The following is a 19,460-nucleotide window of genomic DNA, read 5'->3' on the forward strand; positions in this document are numbered from 1 at the left end:
GGAAAATACTGGTGCATATGCCACTCTGGCCACAAGCTCTGATACAGGGGTGGTCCAATCAGCGCAAAGGTCAAAATTTTTATGTGATACATGACTAGACCCCCTCTATATCCCTCCCTGAATGTGAACTTCTACCCCTGTGGCTATTAAAACAATCTTGCTATCCTGGGGGAAGTGGCCCGAGAAAGCAGCTAACACAGAAAAGAAGGCAGTTTCCTGACGCCTGAAACAGCCTATCTTTGCAAGTGTTAGAAAGCTGAGTTTTGAAATTCCCCAATCAACCCATTGTTTGAACCAGTCTGGGTTGTTTTCTTAATTGCAATCAAGAATTCTGATACAGAATGATAAAAACAAATGTATTCTTATCAAAAGCAGACCCTAAATGATGAGCTAGGTTGGGAGAGTGGGCAGAGGCCATTGATACCAACTTAGCCAACAACCAAGAAAGCTGCAATGTCTTCCCTCTGCTTGACTAAACTTTAGACAAACTTCTTCCTGATTCCAGGCCCCTGACTTCCATTTGCTGAGAACATCTACTGCAGAAAACTTGTCATTGTAAATCCTTTCTCTGCCCTTTTGAGACATAAATCTTTCTAAAAGCCTCTTTCCAGTTTTACTACCCAGGAATGTCTTTCTCAAGGACCTGGGAACCATCCCTTTGAAATGCAGTCAATGAATGAACTAGAGACCCAATCTCCCAATCTATGCAGGAGGGTAGAAACATAAGTGGGCCCCTTGCTCCAAGTTGTAACACTAAGCTTTTATCATAAAGATAAAAGAAAGGTTACTTTTCCTTTGGGTACGGCCAGTTAGCACAAGTGGCCTATGGCTGTCTGTCCACTCTTCCCAGTTCTTCAAACCTGTCTTGCTTTATTTTGTCCTGGTTAAGCTCAGGACCTAGTCCTGGTTTCTCTCCCCTATAGTAATAGCAGTGAATAAACTCTTTATCTTTTTAACTTTGGTGCAATTTTCAATTTCACACCAGACACTGAAGTCAGCAAGGCTTGTTAAATGGTCATGACATTTTTAATGAAATTGTAGCCTATTATCCTTTGGGATTCACTGAGCAGCACTGGGGATTTGCTAGCAAAACTGTAAAGGATAATTGAGTGTGTTAGCCATTTTGTACATATCTTACTGAAGTTCCACTAGAGAGGAATACATTTACTTTGAAACAGAAAACAGAGAAATAAGGAAATACGGAATTGCCAAGAGAAATCCTTTCTGCCCGAGGGCCACGATTCAAGGTTACGTATGGTCCATTAATTTGGAGATAGAAAAGCAAAGTTCTCCAAACAGAACTTAACATTTGTGTGAGAGACTCGGCTGGAGTTAGTATTGGAGCCAAAGAGAAAACTGGCCCTTAGGCCTTTCCTAAGCTTTTAAAGCATTATTTGACTGACCAAAAAAATTGCCAGTCTAGCTGCAGTGCAGCCTGAGGGCAAAGGGCAAGTTACCTGTTTCTCCCCAACCTTATTTCTAAGGTAGAAACGATGTATTTGATAGACACTAGAAATAGGTTCTAAAATGTTGTTCTACAAAAGTTAAACTTCCAACCACTTGAAATTCAAATGTCTTTGTATTTCATGCTTTATTATGACATGAAAAATATTGTTTAGTTTTTATATTCAAAGTCCTATTTCTATTTTTAACTCACATAACTGTAACTAAATTGTGCAATATCAATTATATGCTATAAAACCCAATCTATCCTCATTCCTCAGTGAGGGATCAGAGTATTAAAATATTAAGTGTTCTGCATATTTAATTATAATATACCCAAGTCATTTATTTAGCTATAACCTATTAGGGGTGGAAAAGTATATAATCTGCTTGATGATTTCCTTGATAAATGTATTTGTCTTTTTAATGAGCTTCTTTTTTAGAATGATTCATGTGCCAGAGTACATGATCAGTAACCTTGAAAACCAAAAGTCAATATTTGGGGAAAAACTTACACAGTGAAAGGCACTGCTTAAAATTGCAGAAATCTCCATGGGGATGCCAGCCAGTTGATTAGCAGACATGTCTGACATGTTGCTCTTTAAACAGGATTAAGTAAGTATACTGGGTAAGTGATGGAGAAAGGGCAAATAGGGGGAAGGGCCTGGAAAGGGATTACCACACAAGAACTGATAAACTCCATTATCTCCAACCAGATTTGATAGTTCAGATTACTAATTGCCCTGTCAGGAGGCCTGGGAAATATAGCAAAAGAGCAATAATTTGCTCAAAGAAAAAAAAATACTTAATAGCAAATATGCAGTTCATAACATATTGTATCTATAATTACCTTTCGTTTTAATCTATTGCTTGACCCTGAGGACTGCAAGATATCTTTTCTATGGATGAAAGATGATTTATTCTAGGATATAATCATTCCATATCCTGAGGAGTTACAGAAAACAAAACTCATAATATAAGGCAATGAAATAGAATAAGAAATTTACAAAATTAAATACTTCTTGTCAGTTGTTTTGCAGATTTCTCCTGAGCTCACAATAATGATGTGTAGTCAGAAACAAACAAAAACAAACAAAAAAACAGCTTGCCACCACACTAGATTCAGTTTTGCCAACTTCTTATTTCCTTTTACACCTTTTCTTTTCTATTACTAAATTAGAATATAAATCTCCACAAATAACATATTCCTATGAAGATAAAAGGAAAAAAATAGACAAAATATATTCATATTTTTGTGCATCTGATTTCCTTTACATTTACAATTTTATTTAGACCTCAGGGAATAGAATAACTTGAAATTTCATGACTAAGATATATAATCATAAAAGTTTTAATAAACTGCTAGACCTCGGCAGTGGGGTACACAGGAGCTGCTGAACTATCTACTTTGTACAGTTTTGTTTTTATTTTTGTTTTTGTTTTTTCTTTGAGTTAAATGTGTCCAACTATTTTGCTTCATGTTTTCAGTAGGGGAAGCTTGAAAAGAACTGCACTGGCATAGCTTCTGCTCACATAACATGGTTTGAGCATAAATTTGAGACCCTCCCACTGTTTGAATATTGGTTTTGCTCCTGTTTTTATCTAAATAATCATTCATATGACCAGAACCAATTTCGTTTCATCGTGCAAGTTGAATTTTTGAGAAAATATTTTTGTTACATTTACCTAATTGGTCTGAATGGTCCTTTAGCAAAATCAAATGATCCAAGTAATCCTTTCATTAACATACAGGAAGCAATCAAGGTTTGAAGAAACAAAGTTTCAAGCTGAAATGACTGTTTTATGGGTAGTATTAACTCTTACATGGATGTACTTTATGTATGCGTACACCAATTCAGGAAGTGATCTATTCGGTTTGTTACAGTGGTTACCCAAAATAATAGAGGCCGTGCCTATTTGGACATTGTGGCGATTCAGTGGACAGAAGAGACCTTTCCTATTGCCAGTCTCATAGCTTCATTTCTTCCTGTTGCCCCTAGGGCCTGGGACCACCCACCTCCACACTCTTTTGAATCAAACCTCATTTACATTCTGGGCGATAGTTTCCTGTGACATTCTGGTCCTTTGTGTATTCCTGTATTTAGGAGTTGTGTGGTGAAAACACTGTTTTTTCTTCTCATTAAACCACCCCTGACTTAACTACAGCTTGATTACTTAGAATGTTGGTATCCTTCCTTCCATCTCTTCTCTACTCTGAATTTTATCATACATTTTTTTTTTCTCATCGCTCTCATGTACAGTAGAACTGAGTACTGCCCAGCAGGAAATAACAGGTATGTGGGTCTCATGAGAAGTCTATATTTTTGTTTTCACTATACTAGAAAACTACTGTACACTAGCTGGTGTACCTACTTATGGTTTTCTTTATTGAACCTGGAAATGGGTTTTCCCCACTCATAAATGGGACAGAAATCTGAAAAGGCTCACGTTCAATTTAATACCCAGGATCTAAGCAGTCTGAATGGGTACTAAATGGAACAAAAAAGCTTTTCCTCCACTCTCTTGAATTTGTTTTTATTTTTATTCTAGTAAAAAGGTGTGATTGATCTCTCCTCTGTGCCACAAGAATCAAATATCGCCTCAGTCAGCAGGGAAGAAAGGGAACAGTTTTTTACAAAATGGCTTTATGACCAGTCCTATAAATTCCTGTAGTTTATCTTCCTTGAAACTGGGTAATGTCAGACCGCCTGACAAATACCTGTCAGGACAATTTCTGGATCCATGCAGATGCACCTACATTAACTCTTTGTTGGGGCTTATTCTCCCCATCCCGTTGACAGATTAACTTACACCTTTTGTCTCTTTACTACACCCTGGACCGTATGGGCTAATGAGAAGTGAGATACAGATCATATGAGGCAGATATGACTTTTGGATTCACTGTAACTTTCAGAAGAGTTAAGCTTTCTAGTTATTAGTACAGACATCATTTATAAATTCTAACTAATGTGTTTATATCTCTATTTCTTGGTTATTCAAGTTGAGGCAGTAAATACTGAATCTCTACTTTGAAAAATAAAGAATTAGCTCATTTACATTTCCCTTAAATCATATTCTTGCTCTAAATTTGTAAAAGTTATATGATTATCTCATATAAAATATCTAAAATATTGCACTTATGCACTTAAGCTTTTGATGCTTGCCCCATTGTAGACAGTATTCTCGAATTCCCAGGTAAAACAAAACAGCAACTTAACACTCCCTTCCTCCTACCTGCCATTTCACATCCCAGTCTCTGCCAACTCTAACATTATTTTTTCTGTTGACATGGTCAAGAATATTTACATTCTTTTCTAAAACTACAATTTAGTTTTATGACTATAGGTTGATTTTAAAAATTGAAAAATCAATAAATGGCCTTTAATATATTATGATTATATAAAGTTCAACTTACAACCAAGCAATTCGATAGGATGGATATACAGGGGAGGAAATAGCACACTACCTATCTCCAAATGACATTAAGCCTGTACTATTTAAAGGAGAATATTCCAAGAGAACTGGCTAGTTATGACACTTCTAAGTGCTTTAATATATTGACCACAATTTTCTTAAAAAACACTTTACATGGTTCTTGGGGTTTATAAATTATCTTGCCTTTTCCCTAAGCACCCACCTTTATTACATCCTGAACATAGTTATTTCTTTTAATTAAACTATTAATTGCATGGAATCTACATTCTTTGAGAGGATGTCCTGTACAAGCCTACGTCTTTTTACCAAAGCTGGACATAGTTGCTCTAGGGGCTGACTGCAGTGTTAGCTGTTAACATAGGATTTATTTTCTTTGTTTCTACTGTTTCTTTCTCTAATCATCCTTTTTTTTTTTTTTTTTTTCCTGGATTACTGTTTTAATTATACAATTTTTTTCAGGAAGAGTCAAAAAAGGTCAATTTTCTGAGACATATAGATATGAACATTTCTTATTTTATATTTGACATTATGCTTACTTCCTGGGTAATTCTGGGTTAATTATCATTCTAGGTTCCTAAATACGCTGCAAATATGTTTGTGCTGTCTTCTCAGATCTAGTGTTGCTGAATCTGAGAGTCCATCTCAATTTTGTTCCTTTACAGTTGCAGATGTCAGAAGTCACAATATATCCAAGATCGTCTCAGGTCAGTGTTATTGTCCTGGAGTGATTTTAATAGCACCCCTTTAACTACACACAAAATCATCCAGGAATTATAAATTACAGGATAAATTATAAATTCTATAGTGACCTTTTTTGGAAATTGTTTTTATCTTTGTATTTCTGAAGGTTTGTGAATTCTGTGTAAGTCATTTTTCACTTATTGTACTTGATACTTATAGACTCCATCATTTAAAGATTTATTTTTAACTCTTGAAAAAAGTTTTATTTAATAGTAGGAGTAGTATTAATTATATTATTTCATTTCATGTTTCCTCTTTTCTCTTTTATTCCAGTTTCCTAAATATTGAAACTCTTGATCACATTTTTCATCTTTTCTTCTAGTGTTCTATCCCTCCTTTCATATTTTCTGACTTATTACCTTTATACTGAATATTTTGGAAAATATCTTGATTTTAACCTTCATGTTTTCACAGGGAATTTAATTTTTTTTTTACAGAAATCACATTTCAATTTTAAAGAACTCTTTCCTTTTCTGTTTCTTTTTTCATGACAGACGTGTAGGTTTCCACTGTATTATATAGTCATACCTTGAAAACAATACTAATGAATTTTTTGAAGTTCTTTCTCCTTCAAATTATTATTTCCTGTCAGCTTTGTCATATTCTTGATTCATTTAGATCCTTCAGTTTTTGTTCTGGTTTTCTCAAATATCTGCTGTAACTTGGGGTGTCTACTCATATTTTAAAATAAAGACTACATTGATTCATATTAACAGTTGGGTTACGTTTTCCGTTGTTGTGTAGGTAAGCTTTCTGCTCCCACAGCCCCCTCAGGTCCCTACCTACGAGCAAGTTGACCAGAAGCTCTGCTTACAGAGGCAAGCATTTCAGCTGATAATCTCTGCTCTGCAGCGTGTGATGAGAGAGCAGAAGGGTGGGCACGGTCGTCCGAAATGCTAGAAGGCACCATGTTTGCTCAGAAACACTAATGACATCAAAAGCCCGCTTCCCCCCCAAATAGACCAGGATGTACAGGGTGTCCAGACTTTGCCTGGGGGTCATGGCAGGACTATGAGTTAGTCAGCACACAGGCAGGAGGCACTGTGAGCCAACAAGCATCCTGGGAGACTCTTACATGAATCAGCACTTCGTGGTCAGCCTTATGCACGGCAATCTCGACCCCAGGATCCTGGATGAGCTGTTAGCTCTCCAGGGCTCTGTAAAGACTACCAAGCCACTGTCACTGTGTCTCTCTTAGGATACCTTCTGGGTCTTTCTTCCTCAATTCTAATTGACTTATCAACAGGGTTTTAGGAGAAAGGAAAAGAAACATTCTCTCTTGAATTCATTATTTTAAAATGATAATGATACTACTATTTGGAGGGAAGACCCCTTTAATAAGAATATTTTATGTTCACGAATGTTGTGAAATGCTGTATTAAATAAACTCAGGAGGCTGCTTTACTGTCTCAGAGTCTTTAACAAGCCATTTCAAGGTAGGTTTCCAAGAACAAAATATGCCATGGTAATTTGAAAGCTCGGATTCTTACATGCAATGTTTATAGGCAGAAAAAAAAGCTGTGCAAAAAGCCAGAGATACTAGGTGAACAAACTAAAATGCAGCATAAGATCTTAAACAAGAAAACTCAAATGTGAAGAATACAGAGCTAAACAACATTAAACAATAATGAATTTTGAGAAACATTTATCACTAAATCCCATTTCAATTAAGTTTTATCAATACTTTTACTCATTCTACCAATGTATTATGACTTACAAAATTAGTATTTTACTAACTACATACAATAATGGAAATGTTTTATATTCAGTCCCTTTTGTTCCATTAAAAAAAAAAAGAAAGTAAGAACTCAATGATAATACAGAAACCTCAGGTGACTTGGGGATTGTTTTAAATAATAATCCAAACTTTGGGATTCTATTTAAACTTCCCATACGTTTTTGATATACTGTGAAAGTAGTTTCCTTATGAGATTTCTGTTTAGATTGGAAATTCAATGAGAAAACCTGGTTGACAGTACTTCAACATTTCTAGCTCCTGCTTTGTTTATTATCTGAAAGCACTGAGGGATCAACAATAAAAAAAAAAAAAAAAAAGGTAGTGAAAATGGAATTTTGCTTTAACTCTTTTGAAGTTCTAAATGGTTTTGACTCAAGAAAAAAACTGGAGAAAATGTTGAAACCTATCTTACCATATATGTTTATCTCATATTGATCCTCTAGATCAAAAAACAAAACATCAATAAAAATATCATAAAATTACATAAAGTTAAATTAAATTTATTAAGTAACATAAAATGTTTAAATAAAACGTGATTGTGATAATAGACTCTAAAAATATATTATATGCCAAATCTTTTGAAAACACCCTAGTTGAAGTTTGATATATATTTGTTTGAAATCAAATCCTTAGTGGATTTAATTTCTGGCGATCTTTCAATGACAAACTTCTCTGTAAATAAAATCACTGACATTGTTACCATTTTTGATGCTATACCTTTCTCTGTGAGAATATGAGACATGTAACACTATTTTTAGCAACATATTAAAAGTATTTGATATAAGGTGCTATTTTGAATAATAATACCATCGTCTCTCACTGCACACCAATGAACAAAAGTACAGTAAATATTAAACTTTTTTGGACCCTGGATAGGGAAATGTTAAAAGGATGACTTTGGAAGAATTCCGAGACAAGATAAACGGCAACATCATGCACAGCGGCCACCAAGATGAGAGCACACAGCATGGTATAACAGCTCTGACTTGGTTCACAGATGCTGAATACCATGCCAACACCCAATGTCTCCAACGCCCCTGGCCCCACTCTCCTCCTGTTCAGTGTGCTTGTTATCGCTGAGTATTTTTATAGTATTTTTGATTTCTCAGAGCACTTTTATGTACTTTACACATCTTAAAGAATGTTACAAGCATCACTTTTCCAGTATTATAGATATCTCATGTGTGGCAGGGGAAATTTTGGAATTCAGAAAAATCATCAGTCATTAGTGACAAAGCCAGGCTTTGACCATTCCACTCTCCACCTGGCTTTAGCTGCTTGGAATAGCTATGGTATCTAAACTTTACCGCCTTCTTAAGGTGCTGATTCTCTATTTTCCTCTTCTGAAAGGCAGTATCATTTACTAAATATGCTTCCTTAAAGGCTTCAGGGGCAAATGTGTCTTGTTTTCTTCAAGTTATACTGCACAGTATTTTGGAACACAGGCTACATGGCAAAGGAGAATCTATGATTAACTCCTGTAACAGGACAGAAATATAAAATAGTGCATGGCAAAGACTTGAATACAATGCTGAGCAATGGTAAGTATTCAGCAAATGGAGGGTGTTATCATTATTTATGAATTGCATTTCCACATTTAGTCCTCATAACCAACAGGGTGAAAGTCTTGATCTTAAACATGAAGAAACAGAGATAACAGTGTCAGTAACACAGCTGAGGAGTCTCAGGTTAAAAGTTTTACCCTCTGGCTACAGAATTCAAGCGCCAAGCTCTTTCTTAAATGAAGGCGGTTCCATGGAAGAACGATTTTCCAACCTCTGTGTGACTGAGAATCATCTCGGGAACTTTAAATATGTGTACGTGTGTATATATACACACATATTTGTGTGTATATATATGTATGATTTATATATGTGTGTGTGTGTGTGTGTGTGTGTGTGTGTGTGTGTGTGTGTGTTTGTGGTTTGTCAATAGTTTGTTTGTTTTCCAGTATTCAGCACAGACAGTGTGGCCAAAATATCTGCTGAAATCTTGTGTTTAAACTTCTGGCCTCCTAAACTGTGACAGAGTAGATTTATGTTGTTTAGGCCACCAAGTTTGTGACAATTTGAAAGAGGAGTCCGAGAAAACTAATACCCCATCTCCTATGTGGCCTGCACATACTAACTGCTAAATAAACATGAGCTATTATCAGTTATATGTAGGACACTAGGAGTAGGGGAGCACTATGCGAATAAAGGGGAAAGTGTTTGACTGAAAAGTCTAGTCTACTGGAATTATTTCTCTCTGTCTTTCAATTCAAAAGTAGCTTCTGGGGAACGATTATGTGTAGCAGACTCAAGATGTGCCAAGTGTTATGCAAAGTGCAGAGAAAATAAATATAGTAGCACCTGACCTCAAAGACTTGTATGGAGAACAGACACAAAAATACATATTTGTTTATTGAAAATTCTATGGTAATTTTAACTGCAGAAACAGGCCCAAGATGGCTTGAGGGATGGGAGGAAAGACACGTGACTGATCTTGACAGGGAAAGATGATTTTAGAAAGAGGGCACTAGGAACATAGAAGAGGAGATCTTATCAGAGTTGAGGCTAATACTTTATCCTTGAAAAGTCAAATCACAGGAACAAGGGTCAAAAGGGTTCTACTGAAGTATCTATAAATAGGATTTTTGTATAACATTAATTTTCTGGAGAGGGATCCATGCAGTGCAAACTACCCATTCTATTCTAAGGGTATAAGGAGTTAATTCCATTCAAAAAAATACGTAAATAAATAATTGCAATTTTGGCTTTAGCTATACATGTTTTTGGCACTGTCCTTTCTATTTCTATCTCCACTCCAAGTTCCTACAATACAGTAAACAAACAAATGAATATTTATAAACTAGATTAATGACTTTATTTATAACGATCATGGACATATTTTCCCTACGAGCTAAATCCATTCATTCAACTATGTTTTTTGAGCCCTACTGTGTTTCAGCCATCATTGCCTCATAGTACTCACTCTGAGGATGAAATAATTAAAAACACATATTTTATTTTTCCTACGTGAGACTATTGTATAAATATTTCATTTTCTGATTAAGATGATGGGATCTAGAATATTAGAAAAATTTATACAACTAATTATAGACTATGGTGCAGAAAAATATTTGAAATCTAGTGCCCTGGATTTCTTACTTTTAATGCAAGAGACATAGGTTAGACAGCAAACAATAGATAGATACTAGAAATGAGAAAGATAAAAATGTGTCACCAAAAATATAATACAGCTATTTTTAAGAGTTGCAGAGAGAGCTGGATGTCTGATATATTAGTGAGACATCAGAGAAGTTCATTTCCAGAACACCCTCTCATCCTCTGATTCTCTCTGAAATATGAAGTGAAGGACCAGATACACTGAAAGGCTGAATTAGCTTGAAAATGCTCACGATGCTACCATGCTGAAAATACGGTGTATATTTAATGAGAAAAATACTTTCAGGAGGCAAAGTCCATCCCAAGGAAATGACAACTTTGTGCAAATGTTTCATAGTGTACTCACAAAAACAAAACAAAAAAAAAAGAATCGGCTCCAGTGACAAGTTAAAATCTCAGTCAGTAGATGAGAAAACTAAGGTGAATCCAACTAAGATTAGTCCATCCAATACCATATACTTGGACTAACAGATATCTGATTCCTACTTGCAAATTTATAAGAGAATTAATTCCAAGAGGATCAAATATTTAAACATGAAGTATTAAAATATTAAAATTCTAAAGGATAACTCAGGTGAATTTAAATTAAGAAAAAATCTTTAGATTGGGAGAATTTTCTATGTTTTATAAATGAGGAATCATAAATAAATGCATTTAACTACATAATCACTTAAATATACTTATTTTTTCAAATGACCATATATATATATATAAAAAATCACCTACAGTAACTATTAATAAGGGGAAAAATACCTTAAAACCAAAAGTAAGATATCACTACACATCCACCAGAAAGGCCCTAGTAAAAAAGCTTGACAACAATAGCTACAGATGTAGATTCATTAGAACTCTCAAACATTACCAGTGAGAGTGTAAATTTCTATAGGCACTTTGGAAAACTCTTTGATGTTATCCTATTCATTTGATCAAACACATTTGTTGACCTAACAATTCCATCTGAAGTATATACCCAACAGTGATGTGCATAAGAATTATTATAGCAACATTGCTTTTTAATAGCTCCAAACTAGAAATAACACAGAAGTTCATTTATATATGAGTTTTAGAATGTTCAAAAAAAAAAAGTTGCATAATGATGAAAATCAATGAACTATTACTTCATGCAATTGCCTGGACGGATTTCATAAATATGATATTGACTAAATGAAACCAGACATAAATAAGTGCAATCATATTATATGCAATCGTATGATATAATTCACTTCTTTAAAGTTCAAAACAGGAGAGAAGGGTGGAATTGTGTTTAGGAAGAGGGAAGAGGGGGTGAGGAGTTTCAGTGGTGTTGGCATTATTCTATTTCTTGATCTGGGTATTAGTCACTCAGGCACATTCTCTTTCTGATAATTTATTGAACTGCACACTTATGATTTCTGAACTCTTATTTATGTATATTAAACTTCCATTAAAATGTTTTTAAGAACTTCCTTAAAAGGAACATATTAACAGGGAATAACATGTTTAGCAAAAAATGACTGTTATGTATTGAACTGTGTCTCCCCCAAAATTTGTATGTTGAAGCTCTATCCCGAGGACTCTGTTTGTAGAAAGGGCCTTTTAGGAGGTAATTAAGATGAAATGAGGTCCTAAGAGTGGATCCCTGACCCACTCTGACTTTGTTCCTGAAAAGAAGAGGAAGGGACATCATGAATGTCCATTCACAGAGAAAAGGCCACGTGAGGACACAATGACAAGTTGTGGGAGCCAAGAGAAATCAAACCTGCCAATATCTTGATCTTGTACTTCCAGCCTCCAGAACTGTGAGAAAATGAACTTATGTTGTTTACGACACCCAGACTGTGATATTTTTCTCTGGCAGCCCTAGCAAACTCATACAACGATCAAAGGAAAAAAAATACAAAAAGCACATGTATTCCCAATATGTTGGATACATAGACAGACAGATAAATAGCATACATGGACATATATATCTGGACCCAACGAGTCATTTGACATGAACACTGAGAAGGAATGTATCTGCGGAGATAAACTCCCCATGGTCAACCGACATTTTATAAATAATGAGACTATAGCAGGCCATCTGCTGACAGGGGCTTCTTAAGTACTCTATGTACCAGGAAGAAACGCCCACTGAACTCTCGGCAACCTGCTCATTTATGGGATGAATCAACTATTATAAGAGAGTTCCTGGTTTCATCTTCCAATCAATGAACTGAGACCTGCTCCGTCCAATCAGAACTGCTCCGTAACAACCATAATACACATAATACTGAATAGTTAAGATCCTGCAATTTGGACCAATCAGAACCATACAAATATGGATCCCTCATTTACATAAAACTGACATAATTGGAAACCTGTGCAGAAACTATCTGTATAAAAGATGTCGCCCCCCTTGTCTGAGACCCCCTTGTCTCAGCGGACCACATTTTTCAGCTTGTACCTAAGGCTGTGTCTCCCTAGTTTGCAAACTTTTCACCTGAATACATTCTCTCCTTTTTCACTCCAGTGCCTTTCAGATCTGTTTATATTTACACAGTGAAAACTGAAATAGACAATATTAGCTAACGATAGTATTCTGAAGAGAAGAAAATATATTTAATGTTGGTAATAACAATCAGTACAACCAAATAATTTGAAAAAAGCACCTAACCATGTGTCAGGCACGGTTGCAAGCTATAGACACATATTACCTCCTTGAATCTCCTAAGATCTCTACACAGTATGCATTATTTTCAATCCTATTTTATGGGTGAAAAAGCTGATACTCAGATATATTAATCAAGGTGAAGTGGTGCGTGGTGAGGCAAGAATTTCCCGCCAGAAAACTTCACTCCGGTGTCCGAGCGCAAGACAACTTGTGTCACACTGCATGTGTAACTATAAATGATGAAATGCCATTTTTCACCTATCAGTTATACAAAGATTAAAACACACGGATAATGCCCCACGTTGGCATTATCATGCACTTTCAGCAGGGATATAAATTAATCTGAGATTTTTAGAGGGCAATTTAGTCATTTATATCAGGTCGTCTTTTTAATCACATAGACAAGGAACATGTAAGGGCAAGGGCATTAATCACGGTGTTATTAATGACAATAAAAATGGGATACAACGTAAATATTTACCAAAAGAGTATTACTAAGATAACTTAGCATGCACTTGAAGAAATCCTTTGTGTCTATTAAATATCATGGGATTGATCTATATTGACAAGAAAAACATGCATGACTCACTGTTCTCTGTGGCACCTTTATATTTCCTTCTACAGCAGGCATCACACTTTTGTTCTCTTCTCTTTTTTACAAAATCACTAAGAAAGCACAAAAAAAAGTTTAAAAAATGGGTTTGCCTCGGAGGTAATTAGTCTTCATTCATTCATCAAAAAAAAATGTTTACTAAATCTTCAATGTGTGCAACCCTTTTCTAGATTTTAAGGACACAGCATTAAGAAAAACAAAAAAATTTATTGGGACTTACATCACTAGAGATATTCCAGTGCAGTTGACACTTGAACAACACAAGGAGGGGTGGAGGTCAGGGCAACCACTCAATTGAAAATCTTAGTGTAACTTTTGACTTTCCATGATTTTACTACAAATAGCCTATGGTTGATCAGAAGCCTTACTGACAAAATAAACACAAGATTAACAAAAATGCTGCCATGTATTAAATGCTGTATTCTTACAATAAAGTACTGTAGGAAAAAGAACATATTAAGAAAACTGTAAGGACAAGAAAATACATTTATAGCACTGTTTGTATTTATTGAAAACAATCCATGTAGAAGTAGACCCACGTAGTTCAAACCCATTTTGTTTAAGAGTCAACTGTAGTATGTGAATAACAATTTGGGACAGGTGGTTCTTTATGTTGAGTAAATTCAATTTTAGTCATTGGGCAAAAAGATATTTGAAGTTCTTTCCATTGCAGAGGGCCTCTAAATCTATAAAGAAGGACATGGTTTCTAGTGTTAAATGTTGTTGCTACTGTTTGTTTTTGCTGTTCCTTAAACTTCCTAGGGAATTTTATTTGTCAGGAAAAGAAACTGAGCTGTGGTTGAACTAGGAGTCACAGCTTAAAATTTCATTTTTAAATTGATCAAAGATCAAAGTTGTTGTTAACTAACTCAACCATTAAAATTACAGATATATAACTGTGAACATAGAAATGTATGTGATAGTCTTTTTTTTTTTTTTTTCCCCAAAATGGGCCAGAAGGAGAAAAATGACTAAATAATAAGAGAAACAGGTCCTGGGACATAATTTTAGAATCATTCATCTTTTAGAAAGTGCTACACAAATCTTAGTTTAGAATTATAATAAATAATAGGATAGCTGGAATGTCAGGATTAATCATTATTCACAAGGTTTGTTGGCATTAATGTATCACCTTAATCTTAGTTCCTATTTCTTTCATTTTTTAATTTTTTTCTTTTCCCTTTTTAAAGCTTGGATTTATTAATGGAAGAACAAATCTGACAGCTTCTCAAGAGGCTAAATAATAGCCATTCTTTTGAATTTCCTAAAATATTTTAATTTTCTTTTAAGGGATGCCTTTCAATTAAAATACGGATACTCCAATATAATAATTTCAATAACCATTATTCAACATTGTCTTGGCTAAGATTTAAACAGAAAGTAGGAATACTTCCTATGTAATTTTCAATTATTCACTCATTTATTCAAAATCATTTATTGGATGTTTTCCATGGGCCAAGCATTTATCTGGTCATAGAGACGTGAACAAAACACAGAGTCTGCAATCACGGAGGTTTTGTTCTAATGGGAAAAACACATAGTGAACTCATACAATTCTGCTGGATATATTTTGAACAGTCTAAATATAATGACTTCTATTCATTGATCATCTACTAGGAGCACACTGAATTCCTTATCCCACAATTTCTCACAAAGCTTTGAGCCGGATGTGATGCAGTTAAGTGTCCTTGGCCCCTCAGAGGTTAAGTAATGCATGCAAAGTCCACAAAGAACTGGCTTTGACACCAAGGTTTTAACACTCCAAATGTCATACACTTCCCACTGTGTAATTCTGCCTTTTGTGTGTGTGTGTGTCTTTTTGTTTTAATTAACTGGATTTCTTTGTACCTGAAATGTATAAGTATTTATTGAAAAAACAATCTGCATGTAAATGGACATGCAACATTCAAGCCCGTGTTGTTCAAAAGTCAACTGTACTTTGTGTTTGGAAAATGACAGAATGTTTATTTCAGGGGCTATGGCTCTGTGAACTAACATGTGGAGTCCAATGTTGAAAATAAATGTCCCGGGGCTGTCTAGGATTGTAAGTAGCAGAGCTAAAAACAAAACAAAAAAAAAAGCCATCTGTAAACACGTATATATAGAAATGTTTATTCTGCATTGTTATGGTAACTAAAGTACTGGGATCCTACTGAATGTCTATATCAAAAAAGTTTACATAGAGAACATTACGTCAATGGCAGCCCACCATTTCCAGAAATATTAGAAGCTAGTAGAGTGGAAGAGGTGGTGCTGTAATTGTTGTTCTGGTCTAGGGGTGTCCAAACTTTTTTCATTTTTCACCAAGGGCCATATGCAGTAAAATACACAAACAGCCTGGCCACTCACTCGAGGTGAAGTACGTATTGTCTCACCTGGTTTATTTAAGTAAACTAAATATATTTTTGGAATTTGCTGAGGGCCAATAAAAAATGGATTGCCGTTGGCCCGTGGGCCGCAGTTTGGACACCCCTTATCTGGACAGACTGAGGGTGTACTGCTGAGTAAGAAAAGAAAGCTGTACAGCCCATTTAGTATGATCTTTACTTTTTAATTAAGCAAATGATGGCAAAGAACTATGTATACCGTGTGTGTGTGTGTGTGTGTGTGTGTGTGTGTGTGTGTGTATTGTGTGTATGATGAGACTGGAGAAAAGAGAATGTAGAAAAAAAGAAATACACATGAGATACGAGGAGATGCGTATCCTTGCAGGTACAAGGAGAGTGGTGGCAGATGGGGTGGGGATGAAGGCAAATTGGAAAAACAAAACGAAAAGTGCTTTATGTGGAAATAATGGATAGTAACCCACTAATGCTAAGTCATTTACATTCCTACTTATGTGTATAGGCATGTCACAGGTAACTCAGAAATGTGCTGAGATAGCTATTAGCATTTTCTTCCTGACACATGCTTCAATGTTTTATTTCATAAAAGAAATAGGCTATCTTTATATAACATGGAAGCAATCTATGAACAAATTTCATTGTGGAAAATGCAAATAAATACTTGTTCCTGGTATATAAAGGGCATTTATTGATGTAACATTTCTGTTACTTTAAATAGCTGTTCTACCTTTGATGATAACACTGTAGGAATACATGATGGTTAAATGTGTGGATGTTAGTTTGAGATTAAATCTCTGTATCATGTTAAGAATGTAGTCTTCTATTCATAATAAAGGTGGAGTTACCCAGAATAGATGTTGTATTTTAACCATTACCAGATTTTTTGCTTTGCTCTATCAACATATTCATAGGTTTCCAAATATTAACTAATTGTTACATTTCTATTACAAAACACACATTGGCTTGGATTATATATTCTTAATATACTGCTGAAATGTTCTGACATTTGATTTAGGATTTATGCAAAAGTGACACGGGCTAGTTGATTACGACTTTTGGCCTATTAAAAATATCAGTGTTTGTGATTTACTCTGCAAGAAGGAAAGCAAATAGATTCCGTAATATTTTTCTGAACTGCCTGATCGTTTCACTAAAATGGATGAAAGGGTTCACTGTTTTGCGCATAAAAATGCCTGACTCTGGAGGTGCTAGTAACCTTTGGCATTGTTGTATTTTCCTTGACATTTCGTTAATGTGATGCAGATTAAATGCCACTGTTCTTATGCTGAAAAGACATCACCTGTTAAAGCAATAAAAGGCAGTTTTTTTTTTTAATTTTAATATTTCTGAGTCAAATGTTTTCAACTTCCCACAAAATTGAAGTATACAACAAAAAATATCCTAGGAGTCCGATAGAGTAGAAAAGGTATAAACTATAGGTTGAGTACATAAATCCGTGGTGACATAGCCCTAGTCAAGACCAAAAAAGAGCTAATGAGTCAGAGACAGGGATTTCAGAGACAGCACACATCATTCCACTGTCACTTCCATCAAAAGGTGTCCCTTGAAAGTTTGGCACTTAAAATTCTCAGTTATTATCATAAATTTGAAGTAGAAGATTTGCATGGGTTGCTTTTATGGATAAAATATATTATTTAAAATAGTTTGGGTCTAACAATATAATGTTTATTAATATGAGATAAAATATTGTATTTTTTCATAAAGACGTGAAATTCTACGCTTCTCCTTTCGGATTGAATGTGGGCAGCAACACAGGACTATAATTGGGTCAGTACTCTCCAGAGGGTAGAATGCAATCTGTTGAATCTATGTCACCTGAAGTATCAATCCCTGCTCATGTAAAATGCAATTTTCTAATAAAATTGATTTTATAGTAGTTATTTGCATATATCTATGCAAAGAGCCTAGATATATTAAGCAGATACTTAATAATATAGTACTTCAAGTTTAAAAAAAATCTGTTGAATTTGATGTTTAGATCATTTTAAAATACACTTAAATTACTAATGGCTAATATTTTTATTGAAACATTTCGGCTCACCGATGGGTGTATTAATGAACTATTTCCCAGCTCTATAAGTTAGCATAAAGTTCAGTTATTTAGTGACCAAGTAAGGGACCTAAATAATGTGGCACTTTTTAAACTATGTCTTACATCAATTAAGTCTGGAGGTGGCAACAAGGCTTTCAGGCATCTTTTCTGCTCCACTATCTTCAAGGTCAACGGTGATCCAAGCTCAGTGCCAACAATTTGAGATTTCCTAAAAGAAAATGACAGAAAGGAGAATAAATAGACGCATATTCCAGACAAAATTTCAAGCAGTTTTACTTGAAACTATACACAATGATTTCTTACATTTCAATGTTGACCCCTGACTACAAGGCATACTAGTAAATACAGAGGGTAACAAAAAAATGTACCCATATTTTAAGAAAGGAACAATGTATTAAAACTGTAATACTCAACACATACCAATAACAAGAGATGAATACAAGTCATGTTTGACTTCTGCATTTACAAGAGGTGCTCAAAGTGGTTACCATCAGCGTAATTTTAATACATTTTTTTGCTTTCTTAAAATGTGTATACATTTTTTTTTTGGTACCCTGTGTATAATTCACCAGCTAGGATTTTTCAGCCATAAGAAAAACAAATGGAATTCTAATAATAATTTAGAAGGGTACAATAGATATAGCACAGAAAACCAATCTCATGCACATAAGTCCTACTGATTTTGAATGATGTTACTTTGTGTGCATTTATATGTAACACTATACCTATGGCAAAACAGGAATATTTCCTCAGATAGTGAGAGTCGAAAGATATTGCTTCTTAAGGAAATCCATTAAGTGCTTTATTTAAAATACACACACACACACACACACACACACACATACACACACACATATATACATACAAATATACACACATATACAATTCTATAGTTTAGCATAATTTTGAAGTTAAATTGGAATTATTTAAAACTTTGATTTAATTGTTCAATATTTTTAAATGATTTTAAAGCATCTACATGTAGTGAAAAATTGCATTGTTTGACTGCAAAGAAATTTACCTACAATCTTACGTGTGTTGATCATTGGATATGTAAAACTGACTTTTCCTAGTAATTGTTATTATTAAATGTATTTTACTCTTACTTTGATCTGATAGGATTATGTCTAATAGTGTTAGAAAAAAACATTTACATTTAAAATAATTGCTCCATTTATAAATGTTTAAGATCCAGGACTTCATGCTCTGTTTTAGAAAATCATTATAATAGGCTCAGTCAAGTACAGACTTAGCAGGGTTTATCTGGCATCACTG

The sequence above is a fragment of the Rhinolophus hipposideros genome (genome assembly GCF_964194185.1).
Source record: "Rhinolophus hipposideros genome assembly, chromosome: 26".
NCBI classification, from domain to species: Eukaryota; Metazoa; Chordata; class Mammalia; order Chiroptera; family Rhinolophidae; genus Rhinolophus; species Rhinolophus hipposideros.